This window comes from Ambystoma mexicanum, chromosome 10 (assembly GCF_040938575.1).
Source record: "Ambystoma mexicanum isolate Mex_15411 chromosome 10, UKY_AmexF1_1, whole genome shotgun sequence".
Classification (NCBI taxonomy): Eukaryota; Metazoa; Chordata; class Amphibia; order Caudata; family Ambystomatidae; genus Ambystoma; species Ambystoma mexicanum.
In genome coordinates, this window is record NC_090932.1 from 1710478183 (window position 1) to 1710502652 (window position 24470).

General features: G+C 43.0%; 1 long non-coding RNA gene across 1 annotated transcript in view; it reads right to left on the bottom strand.

The window, feature by feature from the left end:
- Nucleotides 1-645: 645 nt before the first annotated feature.
- Nucleotides 646-24470, bottom strand: part of LOC138492759 (uncharacterized) — a 450582-nt gene continuing 426757 nt past the window's right edge. Inside the window, exon 6 of the long non-coding RNA XR_011276260.1 lies at nucleotides 646-751. This is a non-coding gene — a long non-coding RNA (uncharacterized lncRNA). The remainder of the gene's footprint in view (nucleotides 752-24470) is intronic.

Genomic DNA, 24470 nt, shown 5'->3' on the forward strand with positions numbered 1-24470 from the left:
TTCCCCAGCACTTGCTCTGCACTTACCTCGCACTTGCCACCAGCTGGCCCTATTTATGTATTTATTACTTTACGCCACTTACCTTGTACTGCACTTCCCCCCCTCCCCTTCCCCTTGCACTTTTCCCCCTCCCCCACCCCTGCACTTGCGCGATCTGAATGACACCTGGCCTAGTAGGATCGTTGTCTGTCTCCCCTTGTCCCCCCCTCCCTCCTCGCCGCGCCTTGAAACACCTGTGTATAGGCGCGTTACAAATACCATACCATATCATATCATATCATAAGTAATAATGTTGTGGTTTTAATATAGGCAGAACATTGGGCCACACTGTATGGCATGATTGAAAAAAGCCTCACTCATAGTATTGTCCAACAAATCTATAACAATGCTGGTAGAGAAGCAGTGTTTGGCATGTGATATACAAGTCAGTTGGGGTGGGTGCGGACACAGGCTGTGGCACATTTGGGATGCTACTTAAATACAAATTAATACAAAGGAATGCTCTTATTCTCACGTGGCAGGCAGCCAGAGGGGAGCTGAAACAATAAACTGCTACTGAAAAATTAGTCATTGCTTTGTGCTTTGTGCTTGATCAGCTTTGTGCTAATGCAGATAAACTCATGAGGATAGTGCTCTTACCTGGTGGAGGGCAGAGAGGGAGGTCAGCGATAGTATCAGGTATACTGGAAAAGGTGTTGCTGCGGCGAGCTGATCGAGTTGGAGGTGGCCTTGCTTAGTCAACAAATGATGCCTGTTGAGGAGAACAACAACATGTTTTATTTTGTATGTCGTGCTTGTGGCCAGAGTCTTCCAGCTTTGTAGTGCTGCACATTAAAGGCAAGGCTATTAACCAGTGCACATAATGTCATTACATGTTGACTCGCATCAGTGGGGAGGCGCAATTTCTTTCACGATGCTTCTTTGCCAAACTATATATCAATTCCACTTTACACCACTTCCATGTCACTTGTGATTAGGTACTTCATTATGCAGATAATAGCATTGACCAGTGTTGCCAAGTAAATATTCTTTACATATTCTGTATCTATGTTGACCATGGCCCCTACTTTTGCCTTTGGCCCCCTCTGTGCCCCTCCTAAATTTGATTCCTGGTGACGCCACGACCCGGTTAATGTATTTATTTCTGCAATGTTGGTCGGATACAGGTACTTGACCAGCATTGCAGAAATAAATAAATTACCCGGGTCGTGGCAGAGGAGCGGGACATGGCTGAGGCCTGTAACTGCCTCTGGTGCCCCCTGCATGCCCATTGCATGTCACAGCTAGGTCACAGCTTTCAGAGCCCATCAAGAAAGACCTTTTTAAACAGGATGTGGACATAGGCTGCTTTGAAAGAAGAAGAAGGGGGTACAAGGTTGATTGTCACACCTGCAGAGTGACCACCCTCACCCCCATAGAGATGCAGAACAAAAAATGGGTACAAAACAGTAAACATGAGCTGAATATTGTAGTTTCAGCAGCCCTCAGATTGCAATATTCGCATTGGAAAGTTGCGAGAGGGTTGTTGTGAACACTGTGCACCGTCTCCCTTAATTGTGGCTCTCAAGGAAATTCTTCAATGGTTTGCAAACCATAGTCTTAAACCTCTGACTGGCCTCTGACTGGTCCCCCACTGCCCAGGGCTGGCATCAAACAATCACAAAACGGAGGTGGTTTGTTAGGCAGAATTATATGCAGTACCCTTTGGGAACACCACACACAATTAAGACTCCAAGTGACAGTACAAATTCACCTTTGGTACAAGCCTGTACTACACAGATAAAGTGGTAGCGATGGCTGAGCAGCCAGACTTATCTCAAGAGCAAGTGAGCAGTATCAAATAGTTACACAAAGGACAGCAATTACTATGATTCAAGCAAACACTGACTCAAGGTTTTCAAGTAAAATAATATACATTTATTTTACTCTTCAGGTATATAACATTTCACTATTATAGCAGTTCAAAAATCACACTCTTAATACACCACACCACTCCCAATAAGTTCCAGACCAGTTAAGCTCACAATATGAAGTCGGAGAAAAATGGCACTCCAGCAACTTTTAAAAAGGAGGGAAAGACCAAGTTAATAGAAAAGGAACCAAACCAACAGGTAAGTACTCAGGGCAATTGAACAAGAGGAACTTCAATGACAGAATCAGGTTAAAAAGGCTTAGAGCCAAAGTCACTGGGTCAAAAGTCTTTTGCTCAAGATCACACAGGTCAGGGGAGTGTGCGGTAAAGTTCGTGCCACAGATTCCGGACGTGGTTGGTTGGCAGAAAAGTTAGTTCAAAGAGAAGGACAAGCCCTCGGATTGGAGAAAGAGTTTGGACACTTTCACCACGGTTGAACGGAACAAACAACCGGATTTGCACAGTACCTTAAAACGGAGAAGAAGCTGTAGCTGAGGCAGACGTTCCTGGAGGCTCATGGTTCCTGAAGCGACTGTCGAACTGACAAGAAGTAGGAAGACTGGAGGGTCCTGCGCTACCCAGGGAAGAAACCAGCAGCAGAGCAAAGCAACGAATAAAAGGTGCGCTCCTTAAAACCCAAGCAGGGTCTGACCTTCCTGGCTATCCGGCCCACTGTAGCTCTGTACAGCGAATTCGACCAGAGGAGGGGTCCTGGCTTGCAGTTTGGGTGAACTGGTTGGTCCCACCAGCTCAAGGGAAGAAGTTTCCTGTAGGATCTTCTCTGTCGTCGGATTCTGAACATTCGGACCTGCAGCAGGGCTTCACCGGGTGGTTCAGTCATGGTAGGGATCCTCTTCCATCAGCTCCTCATTGGTTCTTTCGTTCCAGTGGCGACTCTGCCTTTCCAGTCCCAGAGACCTGCTTTTTATGCCGTTTTCCCCCGTTCACACAGCCTGGCTGTCAATCACACAGCAGGATGGCTGTCCTATATAATATATATAGCACCGCCTGCAGTCTATTCACTACATATAGCCAGCCTACTGGTTACTTAGTCTATTGGCGGTGCAGCATCTGTACAGTTCTAAAGTGACTTAGATTTTCTTCAGTGTTCCTCGCACGTGCAATCTTCATTCTGCACATGCAATGTTACTCAACTCTTTATTTCGTCATGAAATTCTATTGGGTCCATTCGCCTTCTATCTTGGCATCTCCTCTTGGCAAGTTGTTTTTCATTCATGTGATGTCACCAATCTCCTCTTTCATTCATCTGTACACTTCTTCCAGGACTTCTCCTTAGAGACTGTCAGCTCTCAGAGGATACATGAAGAACGGTTTACTCAATGGATATCTTGTCTCAAAGGCTTTTCGTGTTATAGGCATCATTACTGGTGTTTTGATTGTCACAATTTCCGGTTGCCAACATATAGGCAAAACAGGGGCGGGATTTCTAGTAGAGGCATTTGGCTCCTCCTCTACACTCCTCCCCCGGCCCCTCTGGTTGATTCATCGACTATTCTCCATCAGTCTTCACGTCTAGGCATCCTCGTCTGAAAAAGTGCTTCTTTGGAGTCCATATCTTAATTACTCCTTTCCGAGATCCTGCTGATTTTACATGATCACCACTACACCATGTCATGTGGCTACATTGTCCATTCGGGCTACAATAGATCCATCGTCCCACATACTTCTTGTGGTTCCTTGGATACAGGAACTTCGTTCCTTCAGGTGCTAGAATGCTTGCTTCTATATATTTTCCGATTTCTTCATCTGTCAGCTCCTTGGGTTCAAACCCAGACTCGACATCGATCATGGTCTTCATTCGTACTGATTTCTTTGTTATCTTCTTTTACTGGGTGATTATTATTCTTATCACACATAATCCAAACATGATCATCACCAGTGCTCTGAGAAACTTGAAAATATTCTCCATCCATTGTGGAACCAATGAGAAGATCGATGCAAACCAGCTGTCATCTGCCATATCTTCCACTTCATCTTTTATCTTGGTATACAAGTTCATTAGCAGTGTTATGGCCTCTGTCAAGGTCCCATTCTCGCAATCGTGAGAAGGTATGAATGTGCAACATGATTCTTCGATTGTGGCACAAACACCTCCATCCATGGCTGTAATCATGTCCAGGACATATCTGTTCTGGAAAGTCATCAATCTTTATGGTAGTGTTGATCGTCTGCTGGAGCTCCCAGCGAGTGATTTGCAACCACTTTGCATTAGCCATCATATGGATCCCTGGCATAAAGATAGTCGTGAATACTGCAGGAGTTTGACTGAAAAACCTGTGTTCATACGGGATAGAATCATAGGCTTCCATGGACTTCGCTGAAAAGTAATTCTCCCTTTTTGTTCGATTGAGAAAACCTATTGATCTCCTATTTCTCATGTGAGCATCTGCTTTCGGAAACTCTCAAATCTTCAGGTCACTCTTCGGAATCACCAACGCTGGAACATGAATGATCACTATGGAGCATGTTCCTCCCCAATCCTCGGGCAACTTCATATAGGCTCTAGATCCACAGGCCCAGTATCGATCCATTAGGACGGCTGTCCCTGTTCCTATTTTAGAGACATCAACTGTAGTCTTGCACCCTTCTTTAGCTCCAATGTATCTTTTGCCTTTTCTCTGGAAGCACAATGTCGCATTCATCAATGGGATCACCGTCATTGGACCCGATTCATCTTCTACCCATGTCAGCAATTTAGCACGGTCGGCCCATGACTTTAAACACTATCATTCATCTTTTGTACTTATCGCACGCATTCTGACTTCAATAGATGAGATGGACAGGACTTCAGACCCTCTTCCCATCCTTTCTTTGTTCTCACTCATCCATAGACTAACGTCTGAGTTCGTTCCCAGCATGCAGGTGCCAAAGGCCTTTCTTCCTTGTCAGGACAGTCCATCCTCTTAAGCCACTTCATCTTGTACTGACACTGAATACATAAGCATCTTCTTTTCCATGCAGGCTCTTTTTCCATTTGTGTAGTCTTGATATAATCATCCTCGAATGGGAACGACCATATTGATCTCCATCGCAAAGTGGCCCAATTCCCTTGAAACTGGCCTCTTGTCATGCACGCTGCAAGGTGAACGAGACATCTGGCATCATACTCTAGGATTTCTTTAGCAATGAAAGTTCGGGCTGCATTCATGGCATAAGGCATGAGAGCACAAACGTAGCAACTCTGTTTAGATGTTCTCTCTCCCACTTTTTCATGTGCTTATAACCAAATGTTGTTACCCAGGTGTGCTGTACTAAGTATCTGTTTATCCCATTATCATCTTCCTCTGTGCTTCTCCCATGTCTCCCTCTTGCAAAGTAAGTGCTAGCATAATATTCCAGAAGCATATCAGTAATGGTCTTCTCTACAGGGGAGATCATTGGTACATTCGCTTTAGCAATAGGCAACCTTACATGAGCTACTGGTGTGGGGAAAATCACAAACATCACAAATGGTCTTAGTCTTTCAGTAATGGACAACTCTGCATGAGATACTGGAGTGGGAAGAATCAAAGGGATTTCTACCTTACTTGGACCAATGAAATAAACAGTATGAACCAAAAGAATCAGGAAAACAATAAATACTGAGCATGCATATATTATGCACCAATACATTAAACCCCACCAATTATGATTCTCCACATGTCGTTGAGTTTGCTCACTTTCCGAAACTGTACCATGTTCGACATTCCTCATTGTGCCGGTATACTGCTTTAAGGAAGGAAAAAACCTTTTAAATCATGCAACTCTGTTAAATGGTCAGGTAACTGCAGGATCTGTTCAACTATCGTCAGAAGCAGCCTCCCGATTGCAGCGCCATTTTTAGGATCATGCAAAAATGTGCATATATTAACACTGGGCCCAATAAGAGCAGGATAAGCTCCAAGAATGAAAACAGTGAAAAGAAGCCTATAGGCATCGGCATCTGTCAGGACCCTTGGATTAACCAAACAGAAACTCAGTGAGAAACGAGTTTGGAAACTGCTCACGTTTCGAGTCGTCAAATTCAAACTGTAGGTTTGGCATATTTATAGTACGTCAACACTTTCTAAATTCCAATTCAAAAGATTCCTGTGACTCAAGAACTGAGTTTGCACTCCTGCTATATCATCTATAAAGAGTGTCCGGGGTGAGCCACAGTCCAAATCCCCACTTGCATTTATTTAAATCAGCAACCTTATCGCCCTTCGCCCTCGTTATCGATCGGGTCTGCACATGCTGAACTTCTGCTTGTCTTGCTTTTGAATTAGTCCGGGGTACGTCCGTCTCACCAGCGTATGGCTTTACGTTGCTCAAATGGATGCAATCGCGTCTCCCTTGGATATTCACTGCTGAGGGAGTAATGTTTTCCACCAAGTAGGGACCACTAAAGCGTGGCTCGTGCCACGTCCTGGTGAAATTCCTTATTGGGACTGGATCTCCAATAAAAAGTCTAGGTGCAGGTAGTAATTCTACAGCTCTGGTTGCTGAATGGTCCTCATCTGTGTTCCGAGACCGACTCCTCTGGCGTTTGAGTTGATCTGAAATGACAGAGATACTGGCGGTCATACATGTCAAATAAGCATGTAACCCATTTCATAACATTTCTGCAGTCTTCTGGGCATCACTTCTGCTCCTCGATGGAGGAGACAAAGGCATTCTCATTCGCCTCCCTGTCACTAGCCCGTGGGGTGTGAGGTGGTGGTCCAACCCAGGCTGATTCGTTGATGCATATAATGCAAGGGGCAGGCAATACAGCCATCACTTTTTCAGTGTCAATTTGAGTTTTGCAATTCTCTCTTCAAGGAGCCCATTGAGTCTCTTACATATCCCGTTCGCTTGCGGGTGATAAGCAGAAGAAAACTGGTGCTTTATACTTAGCAATAGGCTAATCTGTTCAAATACCACATTAACAAAATGGGGTCCATTGTCAGATCTCAGCACCTCACAACACTTCCCATCTGGGAAAGACTTCTTGGGCTAAAAACTTCACTGCACAAGTGGCATCAGGGTGCGCACAAGGACCTGCTTCAATTCACCTGGAAAAGGGACACACCACCACTATCATATATCTGTATCCACTACATACTTGAAGCATGTCAACATAATTAATATGTAAATGCTGAAAAGGACTGTTTGGTCGAGGATAGGATACACCACAGTATTGCACAGTGACTCTGATGTCACTAAAATACCTTGTTCCATCAGGGCTGAAATAGTACTCTCATCTGCCTCTCGAGACATTGGGTACTGTATTGCTCGAGGTAAAATTGCTCCTGGCTTCAACTTTATCCTAACCTTCCCTACCTCCTTCAATAGGCCTACGTCGTAGGGGCCTGTAGTACATAAAGAGTTTTGTACCTTTTCTAAATCCTCATAAAAAATGCTGGGTGCGGACGCACTATGATCATTCGCTGTGGGATCTCTCTTTTCTCTATTCTGATTCCAATATGTAATACTCATTTTGAATATTACTTCATCAGCTGACGGATCATCTCTAAACATGTCTTCATCAGTGACGTCAGTCAGTCTATACCCTTCCCCAATGGCAATCACTTCTCTCCATGGCCTGCCCTGAACATCTGTTCCTTCGAGCATGGCCATTTCCCCTCGAACTATGGCTGCATTTAACTCTAGGGGAATAGTCTGTCCCACCTCTTCGTACAAAGGTATATGTGGGCTGAACAAGAATTCATCAGGTACTCTCATAATCTTTCCCACTAAGCAGGGTAGCCATGTCAACAAAATGCATACCCTATAAAGAAAAACTTCTGGTTACAGTGGCATTCCTCACACAGCCATTTGCCCTGGAAATGCCATTATAAATTCACCCACATTCATATAATGGAACCCTGGAGTAGAGCACACTATGCCTTCATCAGTAAAACAAATTGTCATGTTAAGCTTCGTCATTAAATCTCGTCCTAGAATGTTAACTGGTGTCTGCCGTGAATACAACAATGGAACAGACCTGTCACACTCTCCTATAGAGACTGGTAATTCATCAGTAAAAGGAACTCGACTCGTAGCTCCAGAGAATTCTTGAGCATTAATGGCATTTCCTGACATTGAGTATTTTCCCTCTCGTATTCATGAATGAGTAGCCCCAGTGTCTACTAAAAAAGAAAAAGATTTGCCTCCTATTGTCACATCAACCCTTGGTTCCTGTTGGGGGTCTGGTGTCACTGATAGTACTGAACACATCAAGTCACACTGTGAGCGGTCCTATTGTGGATACATGCATATCCCCATACCAGTGAAAGGACTTCCTCCGACCACAGTGACACCCCCTACTCTAGGTGTCAATAACTGTCCTGTGTTTGCATTCTGCTGTATCTGCATGGGTGCGTGCTGCGACTGCCCTTGTGGAGGATTCAATGGCGATTGCTGTGGTTGCAGTGCCTGTTCCATTTGCAGCTTTGTCTTTGATGCCTTGTTTGATCTTGGGGGAACCTGTCCCTAGCATGTAAGCTATATGCTGGAGGATAAGCTATCCCCCCTCTTGAGAAATGGCCATTCTGACATACCCTTGGCTTCCACACAGGCGCGCAATGTGCCCTGTCATCCCACATGTCCAACATACAGGAGGAACTATTCTGATTTGTCTACCTTGGTTAAAACCTCCTTGCACATTCGGGTTATCATTCTGCATATTCTGGAAACCGTGTTGGTTGTCCTGAAAACCACCCCTTCCTCTGTAGCCCATTCCTCTGTCTTGTGGCACAAACCCATTCTCTCCTTGATCCATTTGGTGTTGATTATTCACCTGCAATGTACCCACTACTTGCTGTATTCCCAATCATTTTCGGCTTGCCAATACTGCCCCTTCTATGGCGTACTTTGACAATTTCTTCTGAACTAACTTGGGTTCCTCAAGTTTTCTAGCTTCTTCCTATTTTTCTCCTGCAGCAGCCGACAGTGATGCACTATGGTCAACTGTATTTCTGCCCATGGCTTCGATTCCATTCCCACTAATTTCTTGAGCTTTCTCTGTACTTGTTCTGGCAATCTCTGGCATAATATGTGGTAAAATACTGCCACTGATTTTCCCCACGGTTCCCGTGTTTCAAGAGTCCACTGTTCCTGAATACTCTGAATTTAAGCAAGTGGATCTTTGTCTTCTTTCAACTTATGTGCCATAATTGCACCCGTGTTTGGATACTGCACCCTAAGCGCTCTCCAGACATCTGATGTACAATTGTTAATGGCACTCCATCGTGCACTGTGTTCTGTGCCGTGACACTTGAATAATCTGCTACCGTAAAAATGTCATCAGGCCTTTCCCCAAGAATGGCTGCTAGGAGACCCTTAATGTCCCCTATTGCTAAAGAATTTCCCCTGTCATTTTCTCTAGCTCATAGATCCATTTTCCCGCACCCGCTGTTAAACTGGGAAGTTTACATCTCAAATTATCCTTATGCATTTGTGGACATAGGAGGTACTGCGGTCTGGCCCCTCCTTTCTCCAATAAAGGGAACTCTGTGCACCTAAATCCACAATCGGCTCCCATCGTTTGCCTATCCATAGTGGCGACAAGGGTTCCTGATTGCCTTCTACCTGATTGACCTCATCCTGGGCACATATGGTGGCGACTCTCCCTTTTTGCTATGCAATCGTCCTTTAGGACGCTCTGGACGCACCATGGGATCTGGCATTCTATCTCTAGATCAGACCATCTTACTTCTTTGTCTGTCTGCAGACATCCCTCGGGACCGCATGCACCTCCTCCCTCTTCCCCACGGAAGGTTTCTCTCTCTTCGTCCAACATATATAGCCCCTAGCAAGTATGGCTCACGTCCCCTTCACCCTTATCTAAAGTCAGCCTGTCTAAGGAGTAGGCTCTAGGCTAGAGACTGATCGGGTCTCTCATTGGAAGACCAGGGACTGATCTCCCTTCCCTCAGGTTCCCGATTTGCCACTTTCTCTCAAGTCTTGATAGGCTTTATCGATCATATCTCTGATGCTTCCCATGTCAAAATTCTCTTCTAGGCCTACCCTAGACAGCCCTGATGTTGCTCCCTGTAACAGGAGGAACTTCTATATTGCCCCACGATATCACTGGACTTGGTTCCATTAACTCTTTCTGAATGCGATTAATATCGCTCTCCCTCTGTCTCCTTTTTAACTCCATCTCGTCATCTAATTCTTCACTTTCTTGCTTCCCATCTAACTCTTTCCTCTTCATGTCTTTTTTCTTCCCTTCTTCTGTTTGCTCTATGCTCTTCTTCTTTCCTTCGTCTTTGCATCCTTTTATCCCTTATTTTCTGCTCTTCTTCCTCTTCTCTCTTCCTTTCTTGCATATTGCTCTCTGCCTGTTGTCATATTTCCTTTGTTCCTCCGCCCTTTCATTCTTTTACTGTTCTTCCTGATACATCTGTTCTCGCCTCTGCCTACTCTCATATGTTCATCCTCCAACAGTCTCTTTTCATCGTTCCGTGTCTTTTCTGTCCTACTCGTCTTGATCTTCACTTTTCCTGACTTCCTCAATACTTTTCTCATCAAGCTTGAACAATATTTGTCCACCCATCCATTCGTTGTGTATGAGCGTTAACTCATCAGCTTGATCATTTTCTCTTTTCCATCTCTTAATCTATCGTTCTAGGTGTGTGGTTACATTTGATCGTTCACTTTTCTGTTCCTTGTTCTGTAAGATCTTAAAGAGCTCCTCCTTTCTTCTAGTCTCTTCTGGACTATCGTCACTGCTATAAGCAGGTGGTTCATATATCTGATTACTATACCCGGCCACTGCTTTTAGTTCTTTTACCGGATACAATCCTACGTTTTCTGCATTATAACCGTTTACTTCTGGCGAGGTAAAGGGAGCAGAAGGCTCAACACCTTCCTCCTCATGCTGGCTAAGCATCCATTCCTCAGGCGGCGGGTCCTCCCGCTCCTCCTGGTACATTTTCCAGAGCTCTAAAATAGCTAATCTTTTCTCCAATGTCTTTCCTGTGTATGCAGCGTGCAAGTATGTGGTCATGTGTTGCAATACTGCCTTTGACAGGGATCCCCCTTATTGGCCATAGCATGAAAATTGTATCTGATGTGCCCTTTACCCATTCCGCACTATACTGTTTGAGCTTACGCATATGTTTTGGCAGTGTTTTACACAGGAGCATCAGTGGAGTAATATCTCCCATTGTGACATGTCTCAATTGACTGTCAATACTTACCATCGTTTACACAGAAGTTTTTTTTAAAAAAAAGTATATTATATATATGTATATATTCAGTGAAAAAACTTTGTTAAAGGGACGTTATGGTTAAGTTGCGCTACTAAAAACCTATGAAATTCAGTGAAAAAACTTTGTTAAAGGGAGGTTATGGTTCAAAGTAAAACCGAAAAACCCCTGAAATTCGGCAGTTATGGTAAGATAAGCAACCATAACTCGTGCCACCGTGCACTGCTAACACTAACACCCAGGACATCAAAGATGACATCACAAATGTCATTGATGACATCACTGATAACATCACATGTCTGACTCCCCCTTTTTTCCTTTCCTGACATATCTAGGCCACATGATTTTCTTCAGTAACAGTCAGGAACTAAAAATTGTAAATGTACTATATTCGTAGACTTATCCTTCAAGTATGTTCTTACAATAATTCCCTTAGGGTCCAGTCATATCATATGAAACATATACATAGGGGAAGACACAAGCTTGAAAGACAGCAATCCTTTCTGTGCATTAAAATTATCAGTAGAGTTGTCAGCACTTTCTGATAGTTCTGTTGTTTTTTTATTACTGTACTTTCCCAGTATATGCTCCTATTTTTTATCTTGTATTCACACTACGTTCCTTAGGGTCCAGTCACATCATGGCATATATATACATAGGGTAAGTAGCAGCTTTGAAACAGAGCAATCATTTCTCTGCTTAAAGGTAATCAGTTAGGTTATGAACACTTTTTGCTACTACTGCTGTTTTTTTACTTAGTTCAATTTCCTTGTATATACTCATATTTGTATGTGGTGTTGTCTCTTTGTGTTTTTCTATAATAATGCAATTATGTAGTAAGTGGGTTTTATTATCTACTTATCACATGTTTCACAGCATGCAAAAGTCTAATAAGAAAACAGTTATCATTTCACTATTCAACATGGCAAGCTTATGAATATTGCACCTCCCTCATGTATGCTGCACACAATGCCTATGTTTCTACATGAGTACCATAATATACTGGATTGAAGTTAATAATAGAATGCTATTTATATCAATGCATAGCTTAATGCACTGATTAGCACTGATATTTATTCCAATAATCTTTGACACTTTTTTATTAACATTACACTAAGAATCCCTTGTACAGACTTTTCATGAAAGGTAAATGCACATGTGATGTCATCAGTGATGTCATCAATGACATTTGTGATATCATCTTTGATGTCCTGGGTGTTAGTGTTAGCAGTGTACGGTGGCGCGAGTTATGGTTGCTTATCTTACCATAACTGCCGAATTTCAGGGTTTTTTCAGTTTTACTTTGAACCATAACGTCCCTTTAACAAAGTTTTTTCACTGAATTTCATAGGTTTTTAGTAGCGCAACTTAACCATAACATCCCTTTAACAAAGTTTTTTCACTGAATTTCATAGGTTTTTAGTAGCGCAACTTAACCATAATATCCCTGACTTCATATACATGTAACATAGAACATACTGAACCCCTAGGTAGTGATTTTGATGTCCGCGGACTACCGCCATGTCCACGGACATATCGAAAATCTGAGCGTGGTGAATGTAAATTTAAATAGTGTGCCCCATTTCCCTTTTGAGGTTGGCTCTGAAAAGAGCCGGTTTTTTTGGTTTTTTTGCAGATGCTTGACAGACACCTGTTATTTTGTATTTTTTTTTCTTTTTTTTTCTTACTTTACTCCTAAAATCTTCACATAACCTTCTCCAAAGCAACCCTTACATTCCAAAACAGCATGCAATTTCCCATAAAAGATAAAGAAATGCCATCTTCTTTAAAATAAACAGCATTACTGGAATCAATATTCTCATTATTACAGAAGAACATACCAGCTCTAAGCATAAAGGCACACATGCCTCGGTTGATTACACACCTAGCATTGTTTTGCTGAGGACAAAAAACTGAACTATTGTCCCATATTGCCCTAGGTAGTAATCCAGAAACAATTACTTTTGCATTTGGAAGGATGTTCATTACTGCTTGAACCAAGTGTTCCAAATTTGCCAACAAAGTAGGGGCACTGACATAGCCCAAATGGAAAGCACCATAGTGCAAAACTACCACATGCGGACTGTTCATCGTGGCCATATCTTCACAAACTTGTACAATTCCCTGTACATTGCAATCAGGCACACTTCTCCACACCACCTCCACTCCTTTAACATCAAAGTTCTTTGCAACATGCCTGCATTGAGCATACTGTTGTAAACCATGCACAAACATATCTCCAAGCACCAACACCCTGACTTTCTCCACTTCTGCCATCTTCACTACACACAGTCTCTTTCAACACAAATCCACAACCTCAACATCTGATTGGCTGATCCCTACAGTCTTCTTTCCATGTTGGATTTGCTGGAAAACCCCGGATGTAGCACGCCCTGTCCACGGACAGCCGCGGTGTCCGCGGACCGCGTAACTCTTGGACAGCCCTTCTACCATTTCCACTTCACTCTCTGTGCCATTCCCTCATTGCATACAGCTAAGCAGTCACACAATACGGAGAACGTCCTCAGAACACCCCCATTTTCTTTATTTTCAAACATTCAGGACAATTATCATTTCATTATTCAACATATTAACATTACGAATATTATACTTTCATCTTGTATGCTGGACACAATGCTATGTTTCTGCATTAGTAGCTTAGTATACTAGATATAACCCCATAATAGAATGCTATTTATATCAATGCATCGTTCAAAGCACTAATTACGTTATGATATTTATTGCAATGATCCTTGACACTTTTTTCGCAACATTATAATAAGAATCCCTTGTACACATATTTCATAAAAAGTACATAAACAGGTGATGTCATCAGTGATGTCATCAATGACATTTGTGATGTCATCTTTGATGTTGTGGGTGTTAGTCTTAGCAGTGCACGGTGGTGGCGCGAGTTATGGTTGCTTAGCTTACCATAACTGGCGAATTTCAGGGGTTTTTCGGTTTTACTTGGAACCATAACGTCCCTTTAACAAAGTTTTTTTCACTGAATTTCATAGGTTTTTAGGAGCGTAACTTAACCATAACGTCCCGTTAACAAAGTTTTTTTATTAGCACGCAAACAATATACAAAGATGGAGTGTAAAAAGCAATTTCTCAGAGATGGCTGTATACAGAATGTTGCAAACTAAGAATTTATGGTCGTTTACAGTGAAGGTCAGCTGCTTCCATTTTTTGCTCGCGTGCCGGAGAGGCCCACGACTCGCAATATAAGGTTCTATTGTTTTTTGACTTTGACAGACAGGGATCGTGCTAAAAGACTTCTTTTGAGGGAGTGTTGCAAAAACGTAAGACATGATAAGGATGAAATTTCTGAAACGAAACCACTTTTATATATTATATCACTATGAGAAAGATTGTTGGCACACACGGAGTCGTATTTTGGGACTGCACTACGCTTAGACAATGGAAAATGCCAATATAATGTAAGTAACCCTTTAGATTATTTTATACCGGAAAATAATAACAATAGCGTGACGTTAAAGCCCGGTTAAGTTGTACTTGTTCGTTCAATGTGGCATAGTGTTTTCTACCGTGCACTATTACCACCGAATTGGTCCCCTGTCGTTTAGAGGGCTCTGAAGAAGGCAGAGGACACAGGGTGGGTTAATGGGAATAAGTTCACATACTCAGTTGCACTATCCTCGCTAGAAAATAGTTTCACGCCCTAATAAATAAAATGAATATTTTTAATGAAGATCGGCTGGTGAGACTAATTTATGTTTTTTAAAACCGGTATGTTCTTCCGTATTGCCAATGCCACGATTTTCAGACCCCAGCCAATGGTTTCTTTAACTGTCAGGTGCAGCTCCATGTAAGCAACTTCATGACCCTCAACATTTTATGGGACAATCGCCAAGGACCAATATGCCCTTACGCAGTACTAGCGGCTAGAAGCAACATACCAACCATTATGGTGGTCTAATGCCTCGTTGTTGGAGCAGCCTTCCGATTATCAGTGCAACCATTTGCTGCTTTTATCATAAACCAACAGCCTGTGTACCGCAAAGGAACAGCGGGTAGCTCAAGATGAACTTTTGCTGATCGACAGCAAAGACAAATGCAAATCGCTGAATATTCTCTAAACATTTCATGTGAAATAAATGTACTTTACCAAATGTACAATCTTGCTGTTTACTTTTAAACCAGAGTTTCATATTCCGAATTGTGGCGCGCTGTGTTGTGAGATAATGTGTGTTGTTTTCCGGGTTCTGTGTAAAGTCGTGTAGGACTGGAGACGACTGAGCGCGTTTGGCTACGCACCCTGTAACGTCACGGAGAGAGGCAGGGAATATGAATGCTTTGATAATGTCAGGCTTAGGGGCGGGACATATGATTTAGTGTCGCAAAAGCAAGTCAGCCAGGTCGATGGCGCAAGGCATAGGATTATCACATAATGTCGGCGCACAGCAGCCTGGTTTATCGTTTCTTTAGTGGACAAACAGTCGGGTAAAGATCATAGGAAATTGTACTATCAGCGGACAAAAGGAGGGTTCTTAGAACACTTTCAACCTGACAACGAACAATACGAACAGCGTTCTCAGAACACCCCCATTTTGTGTAATTGCAAACATTTCGGGACACCGCGAGTGTTTTTAGAACACATTCAACTTGCCAGAGTACAATACGGACAGCGTCCTCAGGACACCCCCATTTTGTTTATGTACGAACATTTAAGGACACCGCAAGTGTTCTTAGCTCAATTTTACCTTCCTTGCGAACAAAAGGGACACATACTCCGTCCTCAGAACACCCCACCATTTAGTTTATTTACAAAATTTCAGAACAGCCGTGTTGTCCGCCGACAAATCGAACACAACAAAAGCGTCTAGCACATAAAAAAACAGAACATTGAACCTATCTCATACTCCCCCACCCTCCCCAAACACTCTTACACACCAACACACTCCACTAAATACAATTTTTAAACCAAGTTTCACCGCGCTGTCCGCAGTCGACGGCGAATGCAAGATGGCGGGCGCCACAGAAAGTCTGACGCCCTCAACGACCCACGTCGTCCAATCAGTGAACACGTTGCATGTCCGCAGACATCACGCAAGCCACTCGGCCAATCGAGGCGCTGTCCGCGAAGCGAACCGGGAAGTCCGTCCGCGAAGCGAACGGAAATATCACTAATTTTTTTGCCTTACATTTTGGTCATTTTGAAAAAAACTACTGGACGGATTTACACCAAAATTGCAAAAGCGCGCTTTCGGGACCAAACCCCCGCTCCTGCCGTAAATTTGGTGTAAATCCGTCCAGCGGTTTGGGCTGTAGGTGTGCGCAAAGTTTTTTCCCATTATGTCTATGGGAAAAAACAAAAGTTTTGGGCCCCCCCCCCTATAACTTTGCCCTCCCTGGACCAAACCTCTCCAAACTTTGCAACTTCAGAGTGGGCCATATACTTTTCTTGCAAAGTTTGGTGAGGATTCGTCCAGAGCGAGCGAAGTTATAAGCCACCCAAAAAATGCTCTTCCTATGGAAACACCAATTGAGCGAAGTTATAAGCCACCCAAAAAATGCTCTTCCTATGGAAACACCAATTTAACCATAACTACATGGATGCTACCGCGTCCATGTAATAAATATATATATATATATATATATATATATATATATATATATATTCAGTGAAAAAACTTTGTTAAAGGGACGTTATGGTTAAGTTGCGCTACTAAAAACCTATGAAATTCAGTGAAAAAACTTAGTTAAAGGGACGTTATGGTTCAAAGTAAAACCGAAAAACCCCTGAAATTCGGCAGTTATGGTAAGATAAGCAACCATAACTCGCGCCACCGTGCACTGCTAACACTAACACCCAGGACATCAAAGATGACATCACAAATGTCATTGATGACATCACTGATGACATCACATGTGCATTTACTTTTCATGAAAACTCTGTACAAGGGATTCTTATAATGCTGACCAAAAACTGTCAAGGATCATTGGGATAAATATCATGAGCTAATTAGTGCATTAAGCAATGCATTGATATAAATAGCATTCTATTATGAAGTTCTATCCAGTATAGTAAGCTACTTATGCAGAAACATAGGCAGTGTGTGCAGCATACATGATGAAGGTGCAATATTCATAATCTTGCCATGTTGAATAGTGAAATGATAACTGCTTTCTTATTAGAGTTTTGCGTACTGTGAAGGTACCGTAATTAGCACCAAGGTCCCTTTGCGGGTCCAATCCTTAACGGCTGGTAAAACCAGCCATTAAGGTGGGAACCCGCAAAGGGACCTTGTAATCAGGCGCTAAGGGATTACCGGTACCGGTAATCCCTTAGCGCCAGGGTCGTAATGAGGCCCCTTGACTGTTACTGAGCAAAACCATGTGGCCTAGATATGTCAGTAAAGAAAAAAAAGGGGGAGCCAGACATGTGTTTTTGATGTCCGCGGACTACCGCCATGTCCGCGGACATATCGAGAATCTGAGCGTGGTGAATGTAAATTTAAATAGTGTGCCCCATTTCCCCTTTGAAGTTGGCTCTGAAAAGAGCCGTTTTTTTTGTTTTTTTTACAGATGCTTGACAGACACCTGTTATTTTGTATTTTTTTTCTTGGTTTTTTTTCTTACTTTACTCCTAAAATCTTCACATAACCTTCTCCAAAGCAACCCTTACATTCCAAAATAGAAAGGCATTTCCCGTAAAAGATAAAGAGATGCCATCTTCTTTAGAATTAACAGTATTACTGGCATCAATATTCTCATTATTACAGAAGAACATACCAGCTCTAACCATGAAGGCACACATGCCTCGGTTGATGACACCCCTAGCAATGTTTTGCTGAGGACAAAAAACTGAACTATTGTCCCATATTGCCCTAGGTAGTAATCCAGAAAAAATTACTTTCGCATTTGGAAGGATGTTCATTACTGCTTGAACCAAGTGTTCCAAATCTGCCAACAAGTAGGGGCACTGACATAGCCCAAATGGAAAGCACCATAGTGCAAAACTACCACATGCGGACTGTTCATCGTGGCCATATCTTCACAAACTTGTACAATTCCCTGTACATTGCAATCAGGCACACTTCTCCACACCACCTCCACTCCTTTAACATCAAAGTTCTTTGCAACATGCCTGCATTGAGCATACTGTTGTAAACCATGCACAAACATATCTCCAAGCAGCAACACCCTGACTTTCTCCACTTCTGCCATCTTCACCACACACAGTCTCTTTCAACACAAATCCACAACCTCGACATCTGATTGGCTGATCCGTACAGTCTTCTTTCCATGTTGGATTTCCTGGAAAAACCCGGATGTAGCATGCCCTGTCCATGGACAGCCGCGGTGTCTGCGGACTGCGTCCACTTTACTCTCTGTGCCATTCCCTCATTGCATACAGCTAAGCAATCACACAATACGAAGAACGTCCTCTTACACCCCCATTTTTGTGAATTTTCAAACATTTCAGGACAATTATCTCATTATTCAACATATTAACATTACAAATATTATACTTTCATCTTCTTCTCTGCACACAATGCTATGTTTCTCCATTAGTAGCTCAGTATACTAGATAGAATCCCATAATACAATGCTATTTATATCAATGCATCGTTCAAAGCACTAATAATGGTATGATATTTATTTCAATTATCCTTGACACTTTTTTCGCAACATTATAATAAAATCCCTAGTACACAAATTCCATGAAAAGTACATACACATGTGATGTCATCAGTGATTTCATCAATGACATTTGCGATGTCATCTTTGATGTCCTGGGTGTTAGTCTTAGCAGTGCACGGTGGTGGCGCGAGTTATGGGTGCATAGCTTACCATAACTTGCGATTTTCAGGGGTCTTTCGGCTGTACTTGGAACCATAACGTCCCTTAAACAAACTTTTTTTAATATCACGCAAACAATATACAAACATGGCGTGCAAAAACCAACTTCTCACAGATGCCTTTACACAGAATGTTGCAAAGTAAGAATTTATGCTCGTTCACAGTGAAGGTCAGCTGCTTCAATTTTTTTCTCGGGCCCCGGAGAGGCTCACGAAGCCGACTATAAGGTTGTATTGTGTTTTGACCTTGACAGACAGAGATTGTGATGAAAGACTTCTCTTGAAGGAGTGTTGCTAAGAGGTAAGAGAAGATAAGGAAGACATTTCTGAAACGAAACCACTTTTATATATTATATCACTATGCGAAAGATCGTTCGCACACGCAGAGTCGTATTTTGGGACTGCACTACTCGTAGACAATGGAAATTACAATTGTAATGTAAGTAACCCTTTAGATTATTTTATACTGAAATATAATTACAATAGCGTAGCATTAAAGACCGCTCAAGTTGAACTTGTTCGTTCAAAGTGGCATAATGTTTTCTACCGCGCACTATCACCGCCAAATTGATCCCTTGTCGTTTAGAGGGCTCTGAAAAAGGCAGACGACACAGGGTGCGTTAATCGAAATAATTTAACCGGTCTATAGGCGGTCAAGCGCTGTACTCGCTGTGCCCCTTCACTGTAGCCGGTCAAGTGGCACAGCGAGTACAACTCTCGCTTTGACATCCGTGCACAGCTTGCTAACGCAAGTTCGAATCCCGGCAGGGCCAAACTCAGCCTTTCATCCTTCCGTGGTCGATAAATGAGCACCACACACCGTGGGTAATAATAACCACCGCTTACATACCTCACGGTTCTTAGCGCTATATGAATGCGAAAATATTATTATTTTATTATTAACATACTCCGTTGCACTATCTTCGATAGCAAATACTTTCACGCCCTAATAAATAAAATGATGATTTTTAATGAAGATTGGCTGGTGAGACTAATTTATGTTTTTTAAAACAGGTATGTTGCCCCATTTTGCCTATGTCACGATTTTCAGACTCCAGCGGATGGGGTCTTCAACTGCCAGGTGCAGGTCCAGATAAGCAACTTCATGACCCTCACCATTTTATGGCACAATCGCCAAGGACCAATATGCCCTTACGCAGTACTAGCGGCTACAAACAACATACCAACCAATAGGGTGGTCTAATGGCTCGGTGTTGGAGCAACCTTCCGATTATCAGAGCGACCATTTACTGCTTTTATCATAAACCAACAGCCTATCTACCGCAAAGGAACAGCGCGTGGCTCAAAATAAACTTTTGCTGATCGACAGCAGAGACACTAGCAAATCTCTGAATATTCACTAAACATTTCATGTGAAATAAATGTACTTTACCAAATGTACAATCCTGCTGTTTACTTTTAAACCACAGTTTCATATTCCGAATTGTGGCACACTGTGTTGTAAGCTGATCTAACAGCCTCTGTACCGCAAAGGAACATTGCGTGCCTCAACATGAACTTTTGCGGATCGACAACAAAGACAAATGCAAATTGCTGAATAGTCTCTAAACTTTTGATGTCAAATAAATGTACTTTACAAAATTTACAATCTTGCTGTTTGCTTTTAAATCACTGTTTCATATTCCGCTGTGTTGTGACATAATGGGCCTCATTACAACCCTGGCGTTAGGGGCTTAACGGCGCCGTAAACGGCTACGGCGCCGTTAAACCCCTAACGCCCTTTTCACACTTTAACGCCTGCCTTTAGCAGGCGTTAAAGTCCAAGGCGCTAAGCGACCTTGGAGCTAATTACGGCACCGTAATTTACGGTGCCTTAATTAGCGCCTTCCCCATCCCCATTGAGCCCTATGGGGCAAAAATGGGAATGGGGAAGGTTAAATGGGGATTGGGGATTCACCGCCCCACTCACCTTGGAATGGGGCGGTAAATCCGCCATCCACCATGGTGTAAACAGAGTTTACACCATGGTGGTAAAGTAGGGAACTTACCACCTGGGTTGGAATGAGGGCCAATATGTGTTGTCTTCCGGGTTCTGTGTAAAGTCACGCAGGACTGGAGAGGACTGGGCGCGTTTGATGACGCACCCTGTAATGTCACGGAGAGAGGCGGGGAATATGAATGCTTTGATAATGTCAGGTTTAGGGGCGAGAGATATGATTTAGTGTCGCAAAAGCAAGTCAGCCAGGTCAATAGCGCCAGTCATATAATTAGCACATAATGTCAGCGCACACCAGCCGGATTTATCGTTTCTTTAGTGGACAAAAAGTCGGGTGAGGCCCATAGGAAATTGTACTATCAGCGGACAAAAGGAGTGGTCTTAAAACACTTTCACCCTGACAACTAACAATACAAACAACGTTCTCAGAACACCCCCATTTTGTGTAATTGCAACCATTTCGGGACACCGCGAGTGTTCTTAGAACACATTCAACTAGACAGATTACAATACGGACAGCGTCCTGAGGACACCCCCAGTTTGTGTATTTACGAACAATTAAGTACACTGCGAGTGTTGATAGCTCAATTTTACCTTCCTTGCGAACAAAAAGGACACATACTCCGTCCTCTAAACACCCCACCATTTAGTTTATTTACAAAATGTCAGAACAGCCGTGTTCTCCGCGGACAAACACTCTTACACACCAACACACGGCACTAAATACAATTTTTTATCCACGTTTCACTGCGTTTCACTGCGCTGTACGCGGTCGACGGCGAATACAAGGCGGGCGCCACAGAAAATCTGACGCGCTCCACGCCCCTCGCCATCCAATCAGCGAACACGTCGCATGTCCACGGACATGACGCAAGGCCATGGGCCAATTGGGGTGCTGTCCGCGGAGCGAACAGGGAAGTCCGTCCGCGAAGCGAACACAGATATCACTAATTTTTTTGCCTTACGTTTTGGTCATTTAAAAAAAAAACTACTGGACGTATTTACACCAAATTTGCAAAAGCACGCTTTCGGGACCAAGCCGCCGCTCCTGCCGCAAATTTGGTGTAAATCCGTCCAGCGGTTCGGCCTGTGGCCGTGCGCAAAGTTTTTCCCCATTATGTCTATAGTAAAAAACAAAAGTTTTGGGACCCCCCATATAACTTTGCCCCCCCTGGACCAAACATCTCCAAACTTTGCAATAAAATTCAGAGTGGGCCATATACTTTTTGCAAAGTTTGGTGAGGATTCGTCCAGAGGGAGCAAAGTTATAAGCCACCCAAAAAGTGCTCTTCCTATGGAAACACCAACTTAACCATAACTACAGGGACACTACGGCGACCATGTATTTTATATATATTTTTTTTTAACGCGCTCCAACCTTCACGCTCAAAGCCTCCATTTCTCAATTATTTCAACCTACGTTTCGGTCGCCGCCGACAATAACCTACTTCAACTTTACACAGCTTATTCTTTTCACTCTTCGACACCTTTTCAATACACAACACACAGATAAACAGACTTGCAGACTCTTTTTACATATTTACCATGGCACTCCTTTTCACCTAGCCCCTAAAATACTCTGTTTGGAGGATTGCGTCATTCCCTATCATAAACCTGTTTATGTGCCGCCTATTTATACAACCATAGGGGTTTGAAATGACTCCTTCTAGAGCTGCGTTGAGGTAAGAAACCGGGCTCTTAAAATGTTCTTAGTTTTACTTTTAAACGCTCTTCGTTATACTTTAAACAACCCACGTTACTTTTCTACGTTACCACAATCCCATCCTCTTATTTTGCCATTCCCCTCAGTCTTCAGCTCAAGGCCTTCAGTATTGTCTCCCCTTCTCCAATCAGCCACTTTCACTTTCTGTCCGCAAGGCACCTGGGGAAACCAGAAGGGATTTCATGAAAGAGGGACCCGTCCCACCTATATCGCTTTTTCTTGCAAGAATTCTATAATCCTCCGATCGATCTTCACAGGATATCTTGCGATCTAGGCTAGATGGCAGAGGGTGTAAGATCGTCCGAAATGCTGAAAACTTACTGGTCGATGGGACCTATCTCTGCTACCACGTGAGCCCGTAGGCCCTTTCGAACGCTTTATTGGATGGAAGGGGATGCAGAATTTACTCTTACACCAATAATAAGACCGACTCAGGACGTTGGCAAAATGTAACGGTTTTATTATCAATTGTCTAAAAAAGGCAATACAACGGACATCAACGGATGTCTCAAATCATATCTCTCAACGCTTTACATGAAAAAATACACTTTTATAGCAAAAACTTGTCATCATTGACATCATACTACGTGGCAATCTAAGAAAACATATCTGGGATTGTGGTTGGTCTATGGGGAACATCTAGGTACACATTCTATGGGGGATAGGATTATGGTTGGGTCTCTATAGTCAGGTGGACAACTATGCCCACCCTTAGTGCAAATCATCTTCACTGTCATCAAATAAACAACGTTTCACTGGCTCTCAAACTATAGGGCTCTTTACTACGTGGCCCTCTATAATTGGTTGGCACGCTTGAACCCTTCTGGAATATTCCACTCGCTAGCAGCACGCAAACTGGTACCCCAGGGGCTTGTGGGTGGACTTGACCATGCCTCCCCAACCAATTAACCCATCATCACTCCTGCTGTCTGCCATTCGAATTGTCTTTGAACTTGGCCTTGCAAAGTATCACTGCGCCTGAGAATAGAAGGGAGTGCGAGCACGTTCTTATCTTCTGTTTCGGTGTAGCTTGCCCAAAGTTTTTTTTCCATCTACCCCATGTGACAGGAGACCGTGTTTTAGCTACTTCTGCGCATGTAATGCTATTAAAATGTATAAAACATGGCACTCAGTGTTTTTCCATTGCACCTCAACAGGAGCTCGCCTCGCTTCTCACATTCATTCTATCTTCTCGAATAGATTACCAGTTTCTTGGCTGCCTCAACCCTTGACACTGGGCCAGAAAAGTCTTCTCAATTCTTCCTCCATCTTCAGCTGCTTTTCTCTGCTGCACCCCACTTTCAACCCTTTTGCTACTGAGGTCCTGGTTTGCTAAAATGCGACGTGGAACATCCAGATTATATATATTTATTGGGGGCACCGCCTGCAGTGTATTCACTACATAAAGCCAGCCTTCATGGTTACTTAGTCTACTTGCATTGCAGCATCTGTACAGTTATAAAGTGTCTTAGATTTTCTTCAGTGTTCTTCCCACGTGCAATCTTCATTCCGCACATGAAATGTTACTCGACTCTTTATTCCGTCATCAGATTCTATAGGGTCCATTTGCCTTATCTCTTGGCATCTCCTCTTGGTGCGTTGTCTTTGCTTCATGTGATGTCACCACTCTCCTCTTTCATTCATCTTTACACTTCTTCCGGGACTTCTAAGAGGCTGTCAGCTCTCTGAGGATACATGAATAACGGTTTTCTCAATGGGTATCTGGTCTCAAAGGCTTTTCGTGCTATAGGCATCATTACTGGTGTTTTGCTTGTCACAATTTTCGGTTCCCAACATATAGGCAAAAACGGGGGCGGGATTTCCGGTAGAGGCTTTTGGCTCCTCCTCTGCAAAGGGTTGAAGGTAG